The 23,582-nt window shown below is 43.6% G+C and overlaps 1 non-coding gene across 1 annotated transcript; it reads right to left on the bottom strand.

The window, feature by feature from the left end:
- Window positions 1-17,207: 17,207 nt before the first annotated feature.
- Window positions 17,208-17,316, bottom strand: MIR187 (microRNA mir-187). Its single transcript, NR_032432.1, has one exon. It is a non-coding gene; the product is annotated as a microRNA mir-187 (primary transcript).
- Window positions 17,317-23,582: the final 6,266 nt, after the last annotated feature.

The raw sequence follows: 23,582 nt of genomic DNA, 5'->3' as shown, positions 1-23,582 counted from the left end.
TTCCTCATGAAACTATCTGGGGCTAGTGCTCTTTTGTGAGATAGTTTCTTGATGACTTTTTGTGTTTCTTCTAATTGGAATGATTTTGGTAAACTGTATTTTCCTAGAAAATTATACATTCAAATTTATCTGCATAGTTTCATATGATTTTCTTTTTTTCTTTTTTTTTGGGGGGGGGACTGAGTCTCTCTCTGTCACCCAGGCTGGAGTGCAGTGGCACGATCTCAGCTCACTGCAAGCTCCACCTCCCAGGTTCACACCATTCTCCTGCCTCAGCCTCCTGAGTAGCTGGGACTACAGGCACGTGCCACCACACCTGGCTAATTTTTTTTTTTGTATTTTTAGTAGAGACAGAATTTCACCATGTTAGCCAAGATGGTATCAATCTCCTGACCTCGTGATCCGCCCGCCTCGGCCTTCGAAAGTGCTGGGATTACAGGCATGAGCCTCTGCACCTGGCCTGATTTTTTAAAAAGTTTATTTCAATGATTACTTTCCCCTTGTCAGTTCTTATTTTGTGTATTTGTGGTTGTTTTCCATCTTAGCTATTGTTCATCTATTTTGTTAACTTTTTTCAAGGAAACAGACTTCTATTAATTATATTATAATTAGTTTTGTTACTTTTACGTTCATTACTTCTTTGTGCTTTCTTTTTTTTTTTATTATGACTTGAACTGTTAGAGAAAATTGTTCTTTTTTTTTTTGGCTTTCTTTCCTGTTCTTTTTCTAGATTTTTGAATGAGGATTTTAATTCACTTATTTTCATCCTTTTGTTTTTATTAGTATCAGTTTTTAAAGCTATGAATTTCCTCTGATCACTTTTTAAAGTATATTCTATACATTCTGGAAATGTAGTGCTATCATTAGCATTACTTTTTTAAAACTCTGTAACTTTTAATAAAATGTTTTTTATTTCTATGTGGAATAAAAATCAGGAATACGCCAGAAATAATTTTTTAATTTTTTCTGATTTTATAATTAATTTCTAGTTTTATTATATGTTATCAAAGGATAATGTTAAACACAGATGAGCCAGTTGCTAAAAGTTAAATTTAAAGATAGGAAAACACAGATATTAAGAAATACATGAATACAAATATAACCAATAGAACAAAGTACAAAATACAAACCTTCCTCACCTTCCCTAGCTGTACCTGAACATTGCCCTTATTCTTCCTCAGTCAGTACGGACATGGCTCCTTTCTTTCTTTTTTTAGACAGAATCTCACGCTGTCACCCAGGCTGTCACCCAGGCTGGGGTACAGCAGCAAAATCTCGGCTCACTGAATCCCCTGCCTCCTGAGTTCAAATGATTCTAGTACCTCAGCTGCCCAAGTATCTGGGATTACAGGCGCGTGCCACCACGCCTGGCTAATTTTTGTATTTTTTTTTTTTTTTTTTGAGACGGAGTCTCGCTCTGTCGCCCAGGCTGGAGTGCAGTGGCCAGATCTCAGCTCACTGCAAGCTCCGCCTCCTGGGTTTAGGCCATTCTTCTGCCTCAGCCCCCCGAGTAGCTGGGACTACAGGCGCCCGCCACCTCGCCCGGCTAGTTTTTTTTTTTTTTTTGTATTTTTTAGTAGAGATGGGGTTTCACCGTGTTAGCCAGGAGGTCTTGATCTCCTGACCTCATGATCCGCCTGTCTCGGCCTCCCAAAGTGCTGGGATTACAGGCTTGAGCCACCGCGCCCGGCAATTTTTGTATTCTTAATAGAGATGGAGTTTCACCATGTTGGCCAGGCTGGTCTCGAACTCCTGACCTCAAGTCATCCACCTGCTTTGGCTTCCCAAAGTGCTGGGATTACAGGCATGAGCCACCACACACAGCCAGCTTCCTTTCAAAATAACAAAAGAACATAAACTGACTGCATTAGTTTTCTAGGGCTGTTATAACAAATTACCACTAACTGCGTGGCTTAAAACAATAGAAATTTATTCTTTCAGAGCTCTGGAGGCCAAAATCCAACAAGTCCAAAATTAAGGTGCCAGGGAGAAGTCAAGCTCCCTCAAAGACCCTGGGGGAGAATACTTCCTCACCTTTCAGCTTCTAGCAGCTCTTGGACACCCTGGCTTGTAGCCCCAGCACTCCCATCCCTGCCTCCTTCTTCCCATGGCCTTCTTTCCCGTGTTTCTGTGTCTGTGTCTCAAATCTCCCTCTCGTTTCCCTTTTAAAGACACCGGTTACTAGATTTAGAGCGCATCATAAATCCAGTATGATCTCAAGATCATTAATTTAATTTCATTTTGCAAAGTCCCTATTTCCAAAGAAAGTCATATTCACAGGCACCGGGGGTTACAGCTTGGACATTTTATGGGGACAAAATTCAACCCACTGCATGAATCACTCACATGCCAACAATGGTGCTAAGCCATTTACATGAACAGGTCCATTTGGCACTCATAAAACATCAGATACTACTATTATTTTACCCATTTACAAATGAGAAAACTAAAGTTCGACTAGAGATTGAGTTACTTGCTCAAGATTTCGCTTCTAAAAATGCAAAGACTTGGAAATCAGACCCAGGCAGGCTGACTCCAGAGCTATCACCCTACATCATGACCCTGTACCTCATCTTTTACACACCAGGCTTTGTGGAACTGCTACATCTAAGGGAGAAGAGCAGAGGAATGCCAGGTCTCATTTGGGAAACCATGGACTAGAGTGTAAAAGGGGGAGAGGCCAGGGAACCTTTTCCCTATTCCTTTATCTTCCACCTCCTCCATGCTGTCTTCAGACTTTTAATACCTCTAATTGGTGTCTCCAGATTCCAAGTAAGGTGTGCTGTCTAGTTTGGGGCCCCCATACATATTTTAGTTAGGTTTGTCTTTATTGTGAAGATCAGAGACCCATACAGTATAATTCTGTTAAAGGGTCTGCTACGCTCAGGGGATGACAGGCACCTAAGGAAACAGCAATCAGATGGGAGCTCAAGAGCAAAAACTGCAGCACAGTAGGGAGGGCATCATGAGAATTCCAGGTGGGAGTCGTCTGGTCCTGAGGCAACTTGAGGGACGGTGGTTCTCCTGGACCTCCCTCGTGGGCCACTGGTCTGTGGCTTTTCTCTCTGCTCCATTTGGTACTGTCTCCCCCTGCTCCCTCATGATTTGGCCTCCTCATTGGCTTGCACCCTGCTTTAGCTGGCATGGCCTCAGTTTCCCCTGTTGCTCACTGCCCTGTCTCCTTGGTATTTCTTAGTTTAGATTATTGGGAGAGAGAGTCTGCACAGTCCAGCCCCTTTCCTCTGGCAATTCAGACTGACTGCCTTAAGCCATGTGCCCATCCTGCCCAGCCAGCCACAGTGAGGGGGAGGGCAGCATGTGTGGGACAGTGATGCACCATATGGGTCAGTGAAGCAGGTGTCCTCACAGGTGCTGTGGGTGTAGTAGTCATTTTAAGAAATGGCCCTTCTACGGATCATTTGAGGTCATGAGTTTGAGACCAGCCTGGCCAACATGGTGAAACTCTGTCTCTACTATAATACAAAAGTTAGCCAGGCATGGTAGTACATGCCTGTAATCCCAGCTGCTCAGGAGGTGGAGGCAGGAGAATCGCTTGAACCTGGGAGGCGGAGGTTGCAGTGAGCTGAGATCGTGCCACTGCACTCCAGCCTGGGTGACAGAGTGAGACTCTGTCTCAAAAAAAAAAAAAGAAAAAGAAAAAGAAATAGAAAAAAAGAAAGAAATGGCCCTTCCAATATAGCATCTCCACTCCATTTGCTCACCCTCACCCCATGAGCAAACATAAACCACATTTTACCCACTGTGATGTTCCCTCAAGATGAAGCATAAAGTGGGTTGGGGGTGGGGCACGGTGGCTCATGCCTATAATCCTAGCACTTTGGGAAGCTGAGGGGGAAGGAATACTTGAAACCAGGAGTTCAAGACAAGCCTGGGCAACAAAGTGAGACTCCATCTGCACAAAGAATACAAAAGTTTTAAAAAATGGTCCCGGTGTGGTGGTGCACACCTGCACTCCCAGCTATTCTAAAGGCTGAGGCAGGAGGATCGCTTGGGCCTAGGAGTTCAAGGTTGCAATGAACTGTGATCACACCCCTGCACTCCTGCCTGGGTGACAGAGCAAGGCTTTTTTTTTCTTTTTCTTTTTCCTTTTCTTTTTCTTTTCTTTTTTTTTTTTTTTTTGAGATGTGGTCTTGTTTTGTTGCCCAGGCTACAGTGTAGTGGCACAATCTTGGTTCGCTGCAACCTCCTCTTCCCGGATTTAAGTGATTATCCTGCCTCAGCCTCCTCCCAAGTAGCTGGGACTACAGGCACGGGCCACCATGCCGAGCTAATTTTTTGTATTTTTAGTAGAGATGGGGTTTCACCCTGTTGGCCAGGCTGGTCTTGAATTCCTGACATCAAGTGACTCACCATGTCAGCCTCCCAAAGTGCAGGGGTCATAGGAGTGAGCCACTGCACCCGGCCCCTCCATCTCTAAAATAAAGAAATTTTAAAATTCTTTTAAAAATTGCATTAGTGGTTTGAGCTCCTGCCCTGTGAGAGTCCAAGAATCCCCAGCCTGTCTAGTATCTGGTTTTTTGGCCATAATGCTAGGATAAACTGAGTCCCATTGCTGAACAGGTTACAGCCCACCTAACTAGCCCATCACTGACTCATTTTGGTTCTTGTTCTAAGACTGTTCCTGTCCTGTGTACAGATCTGCATGGAGCTTGTACTACTTTTGTGTTGTTGCTGTAGCAAACTATCACAAGCGTAGTGGCTTAAAACAATACAAATGTATTATCTTAGCATTCTGCGGGTTGTAAGTCCAATACAGACCTCACTTTGACACCTTAAAATCAAGGTGTGAGCAGGGCTGTGTTCCTTACTGGAGACTCTTGCAGAGAATCTGTTCCTTGCCTTTTGCAGCTTCTAGAGGCCACCTGCTTGTGCTCCCTTCCTCCACCTTCAACAGCAGGTTGAGTTCTTCCCACATCGTATCACTCTGACCTCTTCTGCCTTACTTCTCCACTTTTAAGGAACCTGGATAGTCCATGATGCTCTTCCTATCTTAAACTTGGCTAGTTGGTGATCTTAAGTCCAACTCTGGCCTTAACTCCTCTTTGCCGTGTAATATATTCACAGGGTCCTGGGATTAGAATGTGGACATCTTTGGGGAACCATTATTCTGCTATTCTGCCTACTACAGAGCTCAGCAAACATTTAATAAGGTTCTGCCGTATGTAAGGAACTGTGATGAGGCAATATCATGCTCCAAAGTAGAGATTGAGTAGAAAGACCAAGGTCCTCTAGACAATACATGAACTTATTTAGATCTTCACTCACACCACACACACACACACACACACACACACCCCATAAATCATAGGTTAGGAATCAGGGATTCAGTATACAAGTTATCCAAAGCACAGTGGGAGTAAAGACCAGCTTTAAGGAGATGGCTTTACTTGGATTCTGTGATCTGGAACCTCATGACTTTTAAAAGGCCATTTCAATGGAGCAATTGTGATGCTAGTAAATGCCACAGATCGAAGGATTGAGAAGGAGGCAAGAAGACCAAGGTTCAGTGAGCATCACTTACAGTCAGAAATTTACCAAAGAAAGAAGGAAACAGAACTGGAGTTAGACTGTTTGTCTCCTTTTGACATTTCCAAGATCATGGCCCCACAATGTATTTGACCTGGAACCTCAGAACACTCCTGGATGAGATGTTCACTGGAACCGGAGCATGGCAGGAAAAATGACAGCTACCTGACTGCACAGGTGACAGGTGCCTCTCCTACACTCTCATGGTATATGACGCTTACCTGAACCAATTCTGCAGAAAGGACTTATGGTGCTGCAGGTATCATTCAGGGTCTCAGCAGTCAAAAGATGGCTGCTCAAAGGGGCAACTGAAGAGAGTTTAAAGAAGGGACTATTTTCAGAGGGGAAGGGAGGGTTAGGGAAACTGAAAAGCATGAGAAGCACTGAGGAATATCATTAGACCCCTAAGCCCATAGGGGAAAGGGGCAGGCAGGAGCTGTTATTGGAAGAACCCAGTGAGAGCTGTGGTCTCAGGACAGGGTCTGCTGATGAGAGCTGTGTGGCCAGGTCCTGGGTGGAGAATAACTATCTCCTCCTCTTTCATGCCATCCTCTGATCTGCTGCTGGTGCCTCCATGGCTGCTCTAATCAAAAGCCAAAGGACAAGAACCCCCGTTGGCTGCAGACCCTAGAAGTCAGCCTTTGAGGCATAGAAGGGACAGAGGGTAGAGCAAACAGAAAATATCCAGCCACTACCTGCCTCTCGTTTACCCCTTTTCCCAGCTCTTTTCCCAGCAGTTCTAGAAATGGCTGGATCAGGTAAAGCTCTTTGCAGGGATAGCAGAGTTTCAGTCGCCATAACTAGAGGCCAGGGGTCAACAGCTAAGGAAAGAAGCTTCAAGAGAAAAGAGAAAGAAAGGCAATGGAGGTTGGGCACAGTGGCTCACACAGGTAATCCCAGCACTTTGGGAGGCCAAGGCATGCGGATCGCTTTAGCCCAGGAGTTTGAGACCAGCCTGGGCAATACGGTGAAACCCTATCTGTACAAAAATTAGCCAAGCATGGTGGCATGCACCTGTGGTCCCAGCTACTTGGGACGCTAAGGCAGGAGGATCACTGAGCCTGGGAGGTCAAGGCTGCAGTGAGCTGTGATCACACCACTGCACTCCAACTTGTGTGACAGAACAAGACCCAGTCTCAAACAAAGAAACAAACAGGTAGACAAACAAACAAAGCAAATAAAGAAAGGCAATGGAAAGGGAGAAAAGAGATGCCCCAGGCAGGGTTGAGAGGCAGAGAGTAATGCAGTGGAAGAGACTCTCTGCTGTCACTCTACGGCAGGGCTAAGCTCTGAGGCTTTGTTTAAAAATCAGTGCATTGAGCTGTTTACCCACCTTGAGCACATTCAACAGCCCTACATCTGTCATTAGTTTGGATGTGCTCATGGAACCATCCATGCTGCTCCTGGATGTTATATTAAAGCACTTTTTAATTACTGCATTTTCCAAGGCAGAGAAAGCCTAATCTGAATGCAGTTTTAAAACCAACAGCAATCAGCAGAGATTCATCAATTAGCATTCGGCATTAAGCAATGCAGAACATTTTCCAAGGCTCCAAGGGCCTCTCCACACCTGAACATTTTTATAAGGTTCATTCTCTCCTGTTTGAATAATATTCGGGGATCTTGACTTGCAGTCTTGACTGACAGATAGTTTTTCTCAGCTGCCAAAAGAATAACCAATTTTCTACTGTAGCCTCTTTCTAACTCAAACAGTACAGCTTCAACAAAGCTCTTTACTCTGCTACACAATTTTTTTTTCAAAGAAAAAAAGTAGCTCTGCTTCAAACCACTAATCATAATTGATTATAACAATGCTTCCCAGGAAGCAGAGTTCTTGCTGTAATTAACTGCTGAGGAGCAGGAAGGAGCAACTGTTTAGTTTCAATCTACTTGTTCAGAATTTGTCACCCATTGAAACTTAACTCACAATCAGATTTAAATTCAAAATGTTACGGAGGCATTGTCAACTTTGGGCTAAATATTTCCTAGTTATTTTCTCTTTCTTTCAAGAATTTTATTTATGTTATGTCTGCCCTTTTTTCTAATTGAGGGGGGAAAAGTTTATCCTAAAATGTTAACATATTTGTGCCTTTTCCATGAGGTTGAAGTGTACGACTCTTGGACATCAGAGATATTTTCAAATGCCGGATTGTGAGTATTTGGAAATGTGATATTCTGCCGGGTACTCCTTCATCAAGTATCAAAATGAAGAGTCCTCTTGTTCCATAGTCATACTACTGAGTTTTGTACTGATCCTCAGTTTCCTTATCTATACAATGGGGATGATGATATATAGCTTACACAAGTGTGAAGATTGAGTATAATCTAAGCACTTGGCACAGGACTTGGCATATAGGAAGCAGTTCTTACTTTTATTCTTTACCAGTTAGGGACAGGCAACATGACAAACAGTGAAGTGGGTGAGAGAGTAAAGTATTTTTGCTTATGGCTGATCTCTGAGTCCATAGTGGGAACTGCCTACAAATAAACAGCAGAGCATGACAGTCTCTAAGCAGGCCAGACTTCTGAAATTCTCAATGCTTAATTCACACTGCAGTCACCAGAACTAAATGGTTTTAAATTACTTGAGTCTCAAGTGGCTGGGATGACAAATACATCATCCAGTCACCTTCTTAGCTGTTCCTGACTTTCAGATCATTTTGTACCATGGACTGAGATTTCCTTCTTCCAAAGGAAGGAAGGGATTTGGCTCCTGGCCTTCTCTGGTGTGAATTCATAAGACTATAGAGTTCTGAAAATTCCTGGCAAGAAAGTAGCTTCATAATGATATATTTCACCTATAGTGATTAAGATGTCACTTCTAGCAGCTGAGAATGTTGTTATATAGAGATCTAATTCGGTGACACCTAACAATATGAAAATGGCAGCACACAAACCTTTCTGATGCATTTCATTTTTTGTGGATGCAATTCATAGTTTAATTGCTGTCTGTAATGGGATAAAGCAATATGTGGTTATGGCAAAACACTAAAAATGAGAAAAGCAATGTGCAGTGAAGAGTTAACTCAGCAGGTTTGGGCTGCTCAAACCCTGCACATTCTCAATCTTCAGGACTGGCCCTTGACCCAACTCTTGATTGATAACCTGTGAGCTTGTGTATCCTGCCTGAAGCCTGAGGCCCTGGGCCACACTAGATAGTGTGTGCTCATAATGTGATTTATGGTAAACAACTGTTTTTCTGTGCCTGAGACTTTCGGCCACACTGTATCAGTTTCACCTCTGGAATGCTGGGTTCTGAGTGGCTGAGGTCAGGCGTGCAGGTGCTGTATGCTTATGTGACTGTTCTCCCGAATACCAATACTCAGGTGAGTTTCCCTGGTGGGCTACACTTTGCACATGTCACATTGTTGCTGGGAAAATTAAGCACTATCTGTGTGACTTCACTGGGTAAGGAAAACTAGAAGCATTCCCTAGTTTTTCCTAGACTCCATCCTCTGTGCCTTTTCCCTTTGCTGATTTTAATCTGTATTCTTTTGCTGTGATAAACTGTAACTGTTAGTATAACAGCTTTTCTGAGTCCTACCAGCGAGTCATAGAACCTGAAGATGCTCTTGGGAACCCTCAGTGCAAGCATAAAAAATAAACACCACCTATTATCCTACTTCTAAAGATAATATTTTCCTTAAAAATATATATGTATACATGTATGTGTATATATTCTATACACTCAAACACTTTTGTTTATGGAAAATGGATCATACTACATACTCTGTTTAGTAATCTTTTCTCAGTTAATATATAATGAACAAATTTTTATGCCCTTAAATATAGAAATATTATTTGTACACCATTCCATTGTATAGATTTTGGTGCATTTATTTAATCTGTCGTCTACTGATAGTCATATTGGTTCTTTATCTCTTTTTTGGCATTATTAACAATGTTCCAATAAACACTCTTATAGGTAGTCTCTTTGTAAGCTCATCTAATTGTTTGTATTACAGGGGCTGTAATAAATATTAAATATTAAAAACTTTGGTGACAATCATTGAAGTGATTAATAAGATGTGTTAAAACAGGTGAAGTTTTCAGACTTCTACCCAGAAGAAACCTGATATTTAAAATGGTTGGCACTGGGCTAGAATCTGAATCCAGTAAATTTATGGAAACCAGGGTAGCCATCATTTATCAATATGTCCACCTCATGGGTTATTAGGTCCTAAAATATGCATTCTCCATTGGTCTTAAAGATTTATCCCATGAGTTTCCATTGAGATTCATTATAATCCATTTCCCAAAAGTTAGTTAGCTATTTAAAAAACAAAACAAAACAAAACAAAACAACCTGGCCTGGCCTAAAACCAATAAGTTATAAGTTAAAAGAAAAAAAAATACACCAGTAGTTTAACTGCCTACCAGGATAAAACTTAACAATCTTCCACTAGTAGTTTAACTGCCTGCCAGAATAAAACTTAACAATTTTAGATAAAAACAACATAGCCCAGGATCTCTACAATGTATCATTCACAATGTCCAGCATTCAGAAAAACTTACTAGAAAATGTGATCCATTACAAAACGTGATCCATAATAAAAAGCAAATTAAGCATACCCATTAATGACTCAGATATCAGAATTACCAGAGAAGAATTTGGAAAGAAAAAAAAACAGACAAAAAAAAAAAAACAAACAAATTAGTATAAATATGTTAAAGGAGTTAGAGGAAAAGATGTAAAATGAGTGAACAGAAGATGAAAAATTCTAAAAGAGAAAGAAGAACTCTTAAAAAGAATCAAATGGTTCTTTATAGAATTGAAAATTCAATATCTAAAATAAAGAATTCATTAGAGGGCTTAACTGAAAACTGAACACAGAAGAAGAAATGAACAGTAAAATCAGATAGGTCAGTAAAAACTATCCAAAATAAGTCACATACAGAAAATAATAATAAGCAAAAACATCTGACCAAGCATGGTGGCTCTCGCATATACGTGTGGAGTCCCAGAAGAAGAACACAGAATAGGGGAAAATATTTTGGGAACAATGAATAAAATTGTTCCAAAATTCATGAAACACATCAGTCTACAGACCCAAGAAGCTAAGTGTACCCCAAGCAGAAGAACCAAAGGAAACCACACTGTATACATTATAGTCAAACTTCAGAAACCAAAGATAAAGAGAAAAATCTTAAAAGTAGCTGATGGGGGAAAAGGGACATGTTGCGTTCAGGAGAACAATGTCAATAATAATTGATGTGGTGGTTTATTTTAGATGTCAATCTGACTGGATTAAGGGATACCCAGATGACTGGTAAAGTATTTTTTCTGGGCATGTCTCTAAAGCTGTTTCCAGGAGAGACTGGCATTTGAATCAGTGAACTGAGTAAAGAAGATCTACTTAAGGTGGATGGGCAACATCCAATTGGTTGAAGGGCCATAGAATAAAAAGGCAAAGTAGCTGGGTGCGGAGGCTGACGCCTGTAATCCCAGCACTTTGGGAGGCTGAGGCAGGCAGATCACGAGGTCAAGAGATCGAGACCATCCTGGCTAACACGGTGAAATCCTGTCTCTACTAAAAAATACAAAAAATTAGCTGGGCATGGTGGCGGGTGCCTGTAGTGCCAGCTACTCGGGAGGCTGAGGCAGGAGAATGGAGTGAACCCAGGAGGCAGAGCTTGCAGTGAGCCGAGATCGTGCCACTGCACTCCAGCCTGGGCGACATAGCAAGACTCTGTCTCACAAAAAAAAAAAAAAAAAAAAAAAAGAATGAAAAAGCAGAAGAAAGGCGAATTTCTCCCTCCCCCCACCACTCTTGCTCTCTCCCCTGGAGCTGGGTCACCCTTCTTCTCTTGCCCTTGGACATCAGAACTCTAGGTTTTCCAGCCTTTGGACTCTGGGACTTGTACCAGCAGCCCCCTTAGACCTCTGGCCTCAGATTGAGTGTTACACTATTAGCTTCCCTGGATCTGAGGCATTCAGACTAGGTAGGACTGAGCCACTTTACTGGCTTCCCTAGGTCTCCAGCTTGTAGGTGGTCCATCATAGGACTTCACAGGCTACAAAATCACATAATCCATAATAAAACCTCTCTCATATATCTATGTCTATCTACATATCTATCTCTCTATCTCCTATTGGTTCTGTCTCTTTGGAAAACTCTGACTAATACAACTGACACCTCATCAAAAATGATGGAAACCAGAAGACAGTAGAATGTCATTTCTTAAGCACTAAAATACTAGTCTACTTAGAATTCTAGACCCAGTAAAAATATCCTTCAAAATGAAGACAAACTACAAACATTTTTCAGACAAATAAAAATAAAGAGAATTTATTACCAAGAGACCCACACTGCAAAAGGATGCTAAAGGAAAATGATCTTAGATAAAGGCCCAGATCTGCAGGAAGAAGTAAACAGTCATGGAAATGGTGATGATGTGGATAAACATAGGATTATTTTAAATATTTCTCTTTTTAAATCTGAAAACAAGTTTATTCTAAAATCTATATGGAAACTCAAATGACCTAGAATGGCAAGAAAAGCTTTGAAAAAGAATAATAAAGTGAGATAAATTACTCTACCCAATTTTGTAGACTTAATATATAGCTACAGTAATCAAGACAGTGTGGTATTAGTGGAGGAATAAACATACAGATCAATGAGACAAAACAGAGAACCCAGAAAAAAAAACAACACAAATAGGTCCAAATAACTTTGACAAATGTACAAAAACAATTCAATGGAGAAAGAATAGTCTAGTTAATAAACAGTGCTGGACCAATTGGCAAAAACAAAACAAAACAAAACAAAAACAATAAACCTGACGCCATTTTTTTAAGAGACAGGGTCTCACTCTGTTACCCAGGCTAGAGTACAGTGGCATTGTCATGGCTGACTGTAACCTCAAACTCCTGGGCTTGACTGATCCTCCTGTCTCAGCCTCCCAAGTAGGTAGGGCCATAGGCATGTGCCAGAATACCTAGATAATTTTTACTTTTTTTTTTTTCTGTAGAGATGGGGTCTTGCTGTGTTGCCAAGGTTGGTTTCAAATTCCTGGCCTCAAGAGATCCTCCTGCCTCATCCTTTCAAAGCACTGGGATTACAAGCACCTTAAATCTTATATAAAAAAATTAGGCTGAGGCTCACACATCCCAGCACTTTGGGACTCCCAGGTAGGTGGATCATTTGAGGTCAGGAGTTCAAGATCAGTCTGGCCACCATGGTGAAACCCTGTCTCTACTAAAAATACAAAAAAATGAGCCAGGTGTGGTGGCAGGCACCTGTAATCCCAGGTACTCAGGAGGCTGAGGCACAAGAATTGCTTGAACACAGGAGGCAGAGGTTGCAGTGAGCTGAGATCACGCCACTGCACACTCCAGCCTGGGTGACAGAGTGAGACCCTGTCTCGAAAAAAAAAAAAAAGAGGAAAAAAAAAGAAAAGAAAAAAATTAGGCTGGGCATGGTGGCTCATGCCTATAATCTTAGCACTTTGGAAGGCTGAGGCAGGAGGATTACTTGAGCCCAGGAATTGAAGTCCAGCCCTGGTAACATAGGGAGACCTCGACTCTACAAAATAAAAATTAAAAAATTAGCTGGTGTGGTGGTGCGCACCTGTTGTCCCAGATACTCAGGAGGATCACTTCAGCCTGAGAGGTCAAGCCTGCAGTGAGCTGTGGTTGTGCCACTGCACTCCAGCCTAGGCAACAGAGTGAGATCCTGTCTCAAAAAAAAAAAAGTTCGAAATGAACCAGAGACTTAAATGTAAAATGTAAAACTATAAGACTTTTAGAAGAAAACATGCAAGAAAATATTTGAAACCTAGAGCTAAGTTCAACATCGTTAGACATTAATCCAGTGCCAAAAACATGAGCCATAAAAGAAAAATTGATATATTAAAATGCTTTTGTTTTGTAAAGGACCATAAGAGGATGAAAAAAACAAGCCACAGACTGGGAGAAAATATGTGCAAACTACACTATCTGACAAAGGAATCATATTGACAGTATATAAAGAAAGTATATAAAGAACGCACAAACTCAACAGTAAAAAAGCAAGCAATCCAATTAGAAAATAAGCAAAAGACATTAACAGACATTTGACAAAAGAGAATATAAAATGAACATAGAAAAGTTGTTCAAAAATATTAACCATTAGGGAAATGCAAATGAAAACACACTATGGTTTGCATTTGTCTTCCACATTTCATGTGTTGTTGGAAACTTAATCCCCAATTTAATACATTGATAGGATGTGGGGCATTTGGGCAGTAATAAGGATTCTATAGAATCATCAGGATAGGTCCTCCATGATGGGACTGGTGGCTCTATAAGATGAGAAACGAGGCTTGAATGACATGCACACTCTTGCTTTCTTGCCATGTGATACTTTCCACCATGTTATGATGTAGCAAGAAGGCCCTCATCAGATGCTGGCACTGTGCTCTTGAACTTTCCAACATCCAGAATTGTGAACTAAATAGATTATGTTTATTATGTATATTTTAAATTTTAAAAAAAATTTAGAGGTGGATGTCTCACTAGGTAGCCCAGGCTGGTCTTGAACTCCTGATCTCAAGCAATTCTCCCACTTTCACCTCCCAAAGTGCTTGGATTACAGCCATAAGCCACCATGCCCAGCTTCTGTCCATTAAAAATTACCCCATCTATGGTATTCTGTTATACCAACAGAAAATAGAATAAGACAAAACCATAATGATCACAAATCTATTAGAATGACTAAAATAAAAAATAATAATAGTAAAACCTAGTGAGAATGTAAATAAACTGGATCTCTCATACATAATGGTGGAAATGTAAAATGGGACAATCACTCTAGAAAATAGTTTGGCAATTACTTATACAATTAACATACACTTACATTTGACCCAAAACTTGCACTCCTGGGCATTTATCCCAGAGAAACTAAAACTTGTACCTGAGTATTCATAGCAGCTTTATTCATAGTAGCCAAAATATACAAACAGCCCAAATGTTCTAAACGAGTACATGTATAAACAGTGGTACATCCCTACAACGGAATACTATTCAGCAATAAAAAGGAGCAAGCAACTGATACATGATGCATATTATACTGGTCTCAGGGACATTATTTCAAGTGGAAGAAGCCTAACTTTAAAAGATTATGTACTGTATTATTCCATGTATATAACATTCTCAAAATGACTAAATTAAAGAGAGAACAAATTAATGGGACACAACTGTCAGCCTTTTCCACAGTAAAGTCACTTTCTTGCCTTTGGAATCAGTGGGGATGTACTTTGAGATTACATAAATACCCTGTTGCTCACCAAACTTTTGACTTATTCATTTTTAAATGTCAGCATGTGTTCATGGTTTCCTACTTTGTCTTATAACAATTATAATCTGTCGCTAGTAATATGGATTTGTTTTGTTTTGTTTTCGTTTTTTGAGATGGAGGTTCACTCTGTCGCCCAGGCTGGAATGTAGTGGCGTAATTTCTGCTCACTGCAACCTCTGCCTCCCTGGTTCCTGCCTCAGCCTCATGAGTAGCTGGGATTACAGGCACCTGTAACCATGGCTGGCTAATTTTTGTATTTTGGGTAGAGACAGGGTTTTGCCATATTGGCCAGGCTTCTCTTGAACTCCTGACCTCAGGTGATCCACCCACCTTGGCCTCCCAAAGTGCTGGGATTACAGGTGGCCATATGTATTTTGATGATTAAGTAATCCCAAATATGACCAGTGGGGGCCTCTTCATCTAATTTCTTGTCCTTTGGACAAACCTTCAGCATTTTCTAAAGAGATTTCTTACTTTCTTTTATAAGATGTTTCAGGTTCCTTTTGTATCTCTCCTGCCCCAGCCCTGGAATCAGACATTTCTCCAAAAAGTTCTGGGCCCTTTCAGTGGAAAATGATACTTAGAAACCAAAATCTGGCACAAGGTGTTCAGATTTATTGGGATGCCACAGCTCCCAGGCCCCTCCCAGTGCAGAGTTAGGGAATGGTGTGTGTGTGTGTATGTTTTCTATATCTATCTCTATTAAAAACAATATGTTTACACTAATACCTCCAACCTTACTCCAACACTACAGTTTATTCTGGTGGCTTCCCTTTACATATTAGAAAACTCCCTCCTTTGACAGAGATATACTGGTTCTATTTTCCTGAATATATTTGCTTATTTGATTACCCTATGTAACCAATTTTCCTGACAATGCCCTGTGCCACACAGATGCCTCTCCTCATCTAGCTCAGTTCCAACTCCTCCTGGTGAGCGGCTCCCAGGAGTGCCCACTCCTCACCCACCTGCCCTGGACCAGTGTGAGGGTCCCCACCTTGAGGCTCCTCTTAGCCCCACCTAGTGGCTTTGGGAAGAGCAAGTAGTAACTTTTCTACGAAAACATAATAATAAAAATCCTACAACATGGCTTGCCTCCATAGTGATTCATATCTAGTTCATGCTTATTTACTTTCGCAAGTTTTGTCTGAGTTACAGCTCTGCATTTGTCCCAGTCTGGTTTGGCTCCTGCCAGTCTTTACCAAGATGGACACCACAAAAAGAGTTTCCAGGTTTCCCACACAGAAAGCAGTGTGGCTGCCTTAACCTGATCTGTTCTGTAATGGAACCTGCTGGGTTGTCCGGGCTATGATGGTGACGCATGACCCAGAGCCTTCCCTGTATCTCGATCCTCTCAACTTCCTGACTTTCCCCTCAGTTTCCACTTAAATGCAGCCTATCATTTTATGTTAGTTCCCTCCAGATCATTCAAGAGAAGGAAAAACACTGAACCAATTACATTTTAAAACTAGTTTATTTCTTGTAAAAGAGGAGGCACTGTGAACACTATGAGGCTGGTGAAAAGTAAGGGAATAAATGGATGCTTTCTATCTAGGACACAGGGTTGGTGTGGAAAGTGACACGCAGGTAGTCCTGGGGGCCAGGGGCTCATCTGGATCTGACTGAAGGATGCTGCCCCGAGGGCAGGCTCTTTGGAGAAATTGGACCCATAGTCCTCAGCTGTGAAGGCAGGGTCACTCAGCGGCCCCTGCATCCAAACTCCAACCCAGGGCTGTGACAGCCTGCACAGATGAAGGAACCTTGCTTTTGACACCTCTCACCTCCAGTTTTAGGGGTCTGTTTTGGGGCTTCTTCCCTATTGGGAGTTCATGATCTGATTTCATTTCCTTCTGGAGTCTCTGTCATGTTGGCAGTAATGTCTTCAATGAAACCAGCTAATGCCTACAGTGGTTTAATCTCCCACCTCGCAGAAAATATTCACATTTTAATAGACAACTCCTAAAAATGCAACACTTTTCTTATTCGGAGCCCAGTGGTGGGTTTCTCATCAATGAGAGAGACGTTTGGGGAGAAGCTGCCTTCCTTGCTACCCTCCCAGTCCCACTGTGGAGTCTCAGTCACCTGGCCTGGGGCCTGGAGGTGAGGAGCAGAAGGCATCCTCAAAGCCCAGACAGACCCAAAGTAGGCTGTGTCACCCTGCAACTGGCACCAGCTACCTGCACTGGGCCAGAGGTGAGCCAAGCTGCGTCCGGAGAGGCAAAACTAGGACAAGAGACGGGGCTGAGTGGGTGACATCTGGGGTGGTCTGGGTTGGCCTCTCTCCCAACACCCCACCCACCTGCCCACCAGAGTCTGGTCTTTCCCATGGTCTCTGTGCAGTCCCCTGTGTTGAGTCCCTCAGGACAGCGGAACAGGCTCTGCTGCGGACCTGCGTCCCTCCGGCTGCAACACAAGACACGAGGGGTCAGAGCAGCACCCGGGTCCTGTGTTGTAGCCCGAGGTCTCACACTGTGTCATAGTGAGCCTGACCTGCAACACCTGCCCGGCCTCCTCTTCCAGCTGGGCTGCCCAGCTTCTGCTTGGGGAATCCGACTTGCTGTGCATCCCGATGAGGAAGCTGTAAAAGAACAGAGGCCAGCATCAGTAGAGGGTCCTGGGACTGGGGCTCAGCAGCGGCCTTGACCTGAGGAGTCTTGGCTGTGATGGGCGAGGAGTCCTGCCCGGGGCAGCGTAGATGACCTGTGCTCCAGGTGAGCAGCGAGCCTGATGGGAATGCTCAGAGAGGTGAGGGGCTTTGCACACAGATACTTCACTGTCCACATATCTTTTCCTTTAAACAATGAATTATGGCTGTTTACAAGCCACTAATTCTTTTATCATAACAATACTTCCTAGGAAATGGGTTCCTACTCTAATACGATGATGAGAATTTTATAAACGCCAAGCTAGTACAATGAATTGCCCTGAGTTATAATAAATATCTGCACTTTGGGAGTACGGCAGTAAACACAACACGACTGCTATCCATTTTCAATAGGCCTCCGAAGGATTTATTACTTATTTATGGTTTCTTTTTATTCAAAAACTCCTGCATATCATTTTTATGTAGATTATTTTGGATGACTCATTTCTGGTTTTTCTTACAAAATAAAACGCGATAGGCCCAGAACCCAAAAAGCATCCCAACTTCAGTCCCTCCAAAGGTGACCTGTTGAGATTCCTCCCGGAGGCACGCAGTCATCGGCTGAGCTCCGCAGAATTCCTGGGCTGTGCGAGTGAGGAGTGAGCGGCAGTGTTGCTCTCCTTATTTCTAGCTTCAGTAAAATGGACCCATCAGTTTTGTTCAATGAATCTTTTGGGAAGGCTGTAGGCTTTGAGCCCAGATGAGACGTTAAATAGAAGTGTAGAAATTAGGTGTCACATGGTTTTCTACCAACAAAAGAAGATAAAAGTAGAAGGAAGAGGGATAACAATATCATGCCTACATTTTGTACAGGAACTTAAAATTGAACGATTTAGAGGGAGGGAAATCCCTTCTCTTCCTAAATTGTCTAAAAGACTGAGGGGCTCTTCACAGCTGACCAGGGTACTCCCCATTGTATCTGAGTCTGCAGATCTATAGAGGCACACGTGCTCCAAATAAGTTATTTTCCCTCCAAACTCCTTTCTCAGGCTGGGCACTCGTGATCTAAGACTGCATCAGGCCCTGAGAAGCAACAGAGGACTCATACACTTTTTAAGACATCATTGTCTCAGGGCCCAGCACAGGGCCTCTGAAGAATGAGAGCCTGTCACAGAGCCACCAGGCAGTGGCCCACTACTGGCTGTTGGGAGAAGCTACCGGGTCCCCAGGACCCGGGCGCCTGCTTCACAAGTCCAGACACCTGATGCTATCCAAGTCCCCAAGCTTGGGGAACTGGCTCCTGCTGACAAAACTCTGAAGAAACTGAATTCTGCACATGCTTACCTTGCCTTTGAAAGGCAGCACAAGTGGAGTTGCATTAGTGGGTTCTGTCTGTAGAAAGTAAAGGTATCCCAGTACTCGTCTGCAACTTCCGACTGCGAGCGTGTGCAGCAGGCACCCTGGCACTGTATTTTCAGAAACTAAGGAACACAGAGGCAGCTAGGACAGCAGGGAGAAAGCCCAAGGTGATGTAAGGACAGAGAGACCTAAGTTCTGGGTCCGGCCTCGCAGCAGGGAGCAAGGCATGATGAGCAAATCCCGGAAGCTGACCCAGAGTGGCTGCCCACATGACCTGCTTACTTGCGTGATGCTTAGAGAACTGGCTGATTCTCAAATTCCCCACGAACAAAAGTGCAGGCCAGGCAGTGATAGAGCCTCAGCCTGTGGGAGCCCCCTGCACCTGCCTCACAGCACATCCTCCCAGGTGCTGCAGACCAGGCCTTCTTTCTCGAGTCAGAAGCCAGGCCCATACAGGGGGCTCAGCTGGAACAACAGAGGTGCAGGTCCAAGGCCCAAGCAGTGGAGAGCAGGTGGTATTGCAGGAAGATGAAGACAAAACAAGCCTCCTGTCTCCCCTCACTGCCCGGGACCTTCTATCCCAACCCTACCCAACATGGTCCTGAGGAGAACCAATCATTTCCTCTATGCCCATGCTGAGATGGGGCTACCTGGCTAGTTTGTGCCAACAAGAGGTCAGAGTGAACAGAATGGGAAGCAGAAAGGAAAGCCTGGAGGAAAATTTCAAACTCATGAAGCCCACCTGCAAGACAGGGGAACAAAGAGATCAGTGGGCAGGGTGGTGCAGTAGGCTGGGGCAGAGGGGAAAGAACGCTGTGGTTATTAAGTCTGTAGCAAGTGGAGGGCCAGGGGTCTTCTCAGGAATAAGTTCTCAGAATTTATTTTTATTTTTACTCTCCTTATTTTTTATTTCTTTTGAGACAGAATCTCACTCTGCCATCCAGGCTGGAGTGCAGTGGCGCAATCTTGGCTCACTGAAACCTCCACTTCCTGAGTTCAAGAGATTCTCCTGCCTCAGCCTCCTGAGTAGCGGGAATTACAGGCACATGCCACCATGCCTGGCTTAGTTTTGTATTTTTAGTAGAGACAGGGTTTCACCATGTTGGTCAGGCTGGTCTCGAACTCCTGACCACAGGTGATCCACCCACCTCTGCCTCCCAAAGTGCTGGGATTACAGGCGTGAGCCACTGCACCCAGCCTCAGAATTATTATTTAAGGAAATTACTCACTCTTGTATTCATTTAACAAACATAACAGTTATTCTGCTAAGCACTGGACATAAGGTAGTGAATGCCTCACCCGTTTGGGCCGTGGTCGGATTCTGTTACCTGCAGCCAAATGCTATCCTATTTCACATCCAAAGGGACAGAAGAGAGGTTAAGGGTTTGGGCTGTACCAGGGTCTAAGCTTCAGAAGCCTGGAATGGGGAAGGATTTGGGGAAACAAGGGGAGAATTTACTAACTGAATGGCCAGTGGCCTTGGTGAAGTGCAGCTGGATCTCAGGGAAGAAAGGAGCCCACATGGAGTGCCCTGGCAGCACCCCCCAGGCAGGGTACTAGGGGGTGCTGGGCAGACTCAGGGCAGACTGAGGCCTGCAGCCAGAAGGCTGTGGGCAGAACTCCCACCCTGGGCTACACATCCAGGGTGCAGGCCCTTGGGTGTCTCCAGGAGGGAAAGAGCTCACTACAGCCTGTCTGGTAGTTTGAAAAGAAGGGCTGTGCCACAACCAAAGCACCCAGAGGCCCCTGATTGTGTGCATGCCAGCAAAGGCCTGGCTTCCCTGGGAGACGGGCTCCTCGGCACCTCATGGGGCGACCCCCAGCGTACCCCAAGCATGAACATAGACTGTCCTAGTATAACAGACTTGGCTGAGGGAGCAATGAAGAAAGGAGCTGTGGTCCTCTCTCCAACCCTGCTGCCTGGCCCAAGGACAGGAGGAGCGCCCTGAGAGAGGTGGCGAGGATGAGGCCGCAGGAGTGGGGCAAGAGAGACCAGGACAAAAGTACTCTTCATTCACTTGGAGCTCTAGAAACCTCCTAAGACTGGCCAAAAAGCGTGAGACTGCAGAGCTATTTGAAAAATGGCCATCATTATGCGGGGTGGTGGGCTGTAGCCAAAGCGCCATAGAAGCAGGCCCATTTGCCTTCCATTTGCCGCAGGTTCTTTTTGCACTCTATTTTCCTCTATTTATTTTTACACCCTAAAAAAAAAAAAGGCTTGTACATTAAATAGTCACCTTTCATCCATTTGTAATTCTCTCCCTCTGGGGCACCATAAATTTCTTTTATATTATTATCATATTAGAGAACCTAATACGTTTTCTCTCCTTGCCTTCAGCACATGGCCTCACAGATGCTTTCCAAAGCAGGCCCAAGAACACATGGAGAGGGGAGAGGAAGGCAGAGGAGGGAAGGGAAGGGCAGGAGCTACTGCAAACCATCCCTACTCCTCACCAAGCCGCATTCACTTATTTTGTTCAATAAAACACCTCCTTAATAAAATGTCTACACACATTTTTTAAAGAATGCTAATGAGGCTGGTTCACACCTGTAACCCCAGCACTATGGAAGGCCAAGGCAGGAGGATCACTTGAGCCCAGGAGGTCGAGGCTGTAGTGAGCTGTGATTATGCCACTGCACTTCAGCCTGGGCGACAGAGTGAGACCCCATCTCCAAAAGCAAAGAATAAATAGGCCAGGAATGGTGGCTCATGCCTATAATCACAGCACTTTACGAGGCCGAGGCCGGCAGATAGTTTTGAGTCCAGGAGTTTGAGACCAGCCTGGGCAACATGGCGAAACCTTGTCTCTACAAAAAAATACAAAAATTTACTGGGTGTGGTGGTGCACACCTGTAATCCCAGCCACTTGGGAGGCTGGGGTGGGAGGATCACTTGAGACCAGGAGGCAGAAGTTGCAGTAAGCCAAGATCACACCACTGTACTCCAGCCTGGATGACAGCCAGAACCAGTCTCAGCAAATAAATAAATAAATAAATAAATAAATACTGCTAATGAGAAATAATAAACACCTTAGATTCCACCATGCTATTTGGAGAAGAACATATAGCAATGGAGAAGTTGTACTGACCTCAAAATCAGAAAAACAGCTTTTGAATTCTACACTGCAATGTTCTTACTCTGTGACTTTAGACAAGTCATTCAAATTCCTAAGCCTCAGTTTTCTCCTCTGCAAAATGGGCACATTAAACGTGTCCTGGCCTCTGGACGACTCTTTGTCTTCATAGGTAAAACAGCATAGGGTCTTCTCTGTTACCTCTGAAATAAGAATGCTGGTAATTCTAGAAACTACCAGGAATGAACACTAACAATAAAATGTTACATTGATGCAAGATATTAGCAGAATTATTATTTAAGGAAATTACTCTGTATTCATTTAACAAACATAACAGGCATTGTGCTAAGCACTGGACATAAGGTAGTGAATGCCTCACCGTTTGGGCCATGGTCAGGTTCTGTTACCTGCAGCCAAATGCAATCCTATTTCACATCCAAAGGGACAGAAGAGAGGTTAAAGGTGTGGGCTGCACCGGGCCCTAAGTTTTGGAGCCAGTTTGTTCTAATCCAGTTTAGGAGCTATGTCACCTGGGGAATATTACATAATCTCTCTGAAAACAAGTTTCTACATCTGTAAAATGGGAGTAACAGTACAGGATTGACGGGGTGACCATGAGGAGAATGAGGTATAATTCACAGAGCACTCCATGAGTAGCAGCTGCTGTTGCTGCCGCATGTACCAGTGTAATGAACTGAACATTCATACATTAAAATCGTTAGGATTTTTACCAATGTGATGGTATTAGAAGGTGGAGCCTTTGGGAGGTAATTAGGTCATAAGGGTGGAGACTTTATGAATGGAACTAGTGCCCTTATGAAGAGACATGACAGAGAATCCCTCTCTCTCTTTCTCTCTCAGCCATGTGAGGACACAATGAGAAAGTGGCTGTCTGCAAGGCAGGGAAACGGATCCTCACCAGACACCAGATCTGCTGGCACCTTGATCTTGGACTTCCCAGCCTCCAGAACTGTGAGAAATAAATTTCTGTTGTTTATAAGTCTATGGCACTTTTATATAGCAGCTTCATGATGACACATTTTGTGATGACACAATGGCTTACCCCTTAGGATCCCCACAGAGATGATCTTGCATCTACTCCTCTCTGGTGGTCACCTAGATCCCACTCAGTAGACGAACCCGTCACCCCCTCTGTCTCCCAAAGGATGAAGTTGCCAGTGAGGCAAACCCAGGATGTGCCCACACTCTTCTGAGAGCAGATTTCAGAGAAGGGACAGTCACCTGGCTGGCAGTCACAGAGGTGGTATAGCTCCTTGCATATTGCAGGGGCTTGGCATGCTTGGCTGAATGAACAGACCAATCAGTGAGGGTCTAACTTGAGGTTGGCCTTTCATAGAAATCATGGTTATAACCTTTTGCATTTGCCGTGCACATACTGTATGCCAAGCACACTCTTGGCAAGTAGGAAAGATCCTAACCAATTCTGGGGATAAGTTTGGGACTCCCAGCAGGTGTGGCTTACCCTCCTGGAGATCCAACGCACATCGCATGAAACCATATGAGCGTGGGATCAGTTCAAAACTACAAAATATCAGCCTGCATATAAAATAGATTTAGTGAATTACTTTCAGAATATTAAAGGTGGGGAAGCCCCTCTGGACAGAGAGAAGGTGTCTTGGAGGCTGGGACCCCTTCCCTGCTGTAACCTGTACATCCTTATCAAACACATTGCAGGAGGCCAGAACATCACTTTAATGTAACTCACTGGCTCACCTTCCT

The sequence above is a fragment of the Macaca mulatta genome, chromosome 18, assembly GCF_049350105.2.
Source record: "Macaca mulatta isolate MMU2019108-1 chromosome 18, T2T-MMU8v2.0, whole genome shotgun sequence".
Classification (NCBI taxonomy): Eukaryota; Metazoa; Chordata; class Mammalia; order Primates; family Cercopithecidae; genus Macaca; species Macaca mulatta.
Note: the sequence above shows the minus strand (reverse complement) of the source record. Positions and strands in the feature narration are given on the sequence as shown.